Source organism: Cynoglossus semilaevis, chromosome 14, assembly GCF_000523025.1.
Source record: "Cynoglossus semilaevis isolate Cse_v1.0 chromosome 14, Cse_v1.0, whole genome shotgun sequence".
NCBI lineage: Eukaryota > Metazoa > Chordata > Actinopteri > Pleuronectiformes > Cynoglossidae > Cynoglossus > Cynoglossus semilaevis.
In genome coordinates, this window is record NC_024320.1 from 9,006,775 (window position 1) to 9,008,964 (window position 2,190).

The following is a 2,190-nucleotide window of genomic DNA, read 5'->3' on the forward strand; positions in this document are numbered from 1 at the left end:
AAACAATGATTCAATGGACACATTAATTGTCATCGGTAAAAAAAGGGAACTCAACTGCTCTTCAGAAAGTGTTTAAAATTCTGCTCCTCCTCAGCATCAGAGAACAAACAGGGAACCTGACGGCGCTCCCTTCATCTTCATTAATAATCATTTGCAGACACGGAGCAGACAGTGGAGGCTAACAGCAATCTGCCTCAGCTTGTTCTCCATCATGTGACTTGTCTGAATCCCTAAGTGTCGTCTTCATCTCAGAGAATGCCGCAATTTGGCGGTGTGCTGTAATTAACCCCGTGCTGACCCCACTCGTCATGTCCGCTCTTCTGTCTGCGTGTCAGCAACAAATCTGGTCCCTGCTTTCACTCAGAGCACACTCTGAGGGAACAACATCTTCTTCAACGCCCTCGGCCTCACCCACCACCATAATAGTTACAGTACACCTGCTAATACACGAGCTAACACTAGAGCGGGCATGTCCTGGAGGCTGCTCATTCATTTTCATTAAGTGCCGTCAGATGGTCCATTAACCAGGAGAGAGAAGATCCACCTGAGACCCCCAGACCTTGCTTTAGAACCATAGAGGGTTAAACTAAAGAGGGAGAAACAGAGAAGGGAGAGAGGATATAAGTGAACCTAATCACACAGTGAAAATCTCACTCTCTCTCTCTCTCTCTCTCTCTCTCACACACACACACACAGGTAATGGAAATAGGACCAAGTGATAGTATTTGGACTAATGTTCATTTACAGCAAGACCTGATTCCTGAGTACCTAAAACTGTTAGCATTTTAGCATTCACTCTACAAAACTATCTATAGGAACAAGTGAAAGTACCAGACAGTAGGAGCATTTTTACCACAGGAAAAAGTTTAAAAAATGAACTGTATGAAGAAGTACTTTTGATTTATCCTTTCATCACATCGGTACTCCACTGGAGTTTATACACAAAAAAACAACTTTATTTACTCAAGCCGTCACTCCAGGTTCAGCGCAGTATTTTCTTGCAGGAACGGGAAACCACTACATCAGGATCTCTGTGCAACATCAACACAGTACCAGCCAAAGTACCAATAGCCGTGCATGTGGAGTGGTGGAACTCGGTTAAGGATTTACTGGAACAACCGGGTACATGCAGTAAAAGTACAGATACTTATGCCCAATAAGTGGAGGAACCATTCAAAGTAACTACAGGAACAACAACGAACAAGGTACAACAGTACAAACACTATACACAAACTGGTTCCTGGAACTCTAATACCAATGAACCTAGGACAGTTCCAAGAATTAATTAAAAAAAAAAAAAGATATTTTTTCCTGTTCTCCATTTTATTTCAAGTTCTGTCTGTTCCACAGAAGAACAGGGATGTAGACGGTTGTGTGTTGAACAGCGAGATGAGCTGCACTGACCTCTTTATCTTCACCATGTGACCCTGGAAACACACCATCAGCTCTCATGCCGCAGTCTGATCCTGGCACCAGGCTGTGGCGGTTACATGGCTCCTGTCTCTTCAGAAAAGGGCTATCATTACCACCAATCAGCAGGTAGCTTTTATGAAGCAGCGGCAGATTAGAATAATCACCCACTCAGGAGTCCACGTCTCTATATTTGCAGGAAAATTCTCTCTTTGAGTGGATTTTAAGGATTATAATGTGAGCTACTTTTCTTCTGTGTGCGTGGATTATCTCCAGACTGTGACATGATGACATGCTCTCCACATCTCCATTGTTGGAGAAAGGGATTTGGGATTAACGCCGTGGTATCCATCTGGCACACGGAGGCCGCGTCTGTCTATTATCCATCAAAGTGTCCGGCAGCAAGCGAGGGAGCAGCTGTCCGTGGAAGGACGGCCGATTGGTTTGATACAGGTGAAAAGTGATGTATGATTGTCTGAGCAAACCCATCACTGCTGAACACTGACACCAGCTTCTCCCACAGACCCCCGCCTCACATTAGACCTTGATTTGTTCACCCCAGTGGCAGCACCTTTGTCCAGACTCAGCCTCTTTCACCCGGATGATGGCTGACCTTTGTGACCTGACGGCTTATTTCAGATGGCTAATAAAGACGATGGGCAGCAGTAGCAGCAGCAGCAGCCTTGGAGTCCTGCCCAGGTCTGTGGTTAATGACTAGCCTTTGGTGGAAAGGTTAACAGGGTGCATCAGCAGCAGAAGCAGAAGCAGCAGCCAGCAGAA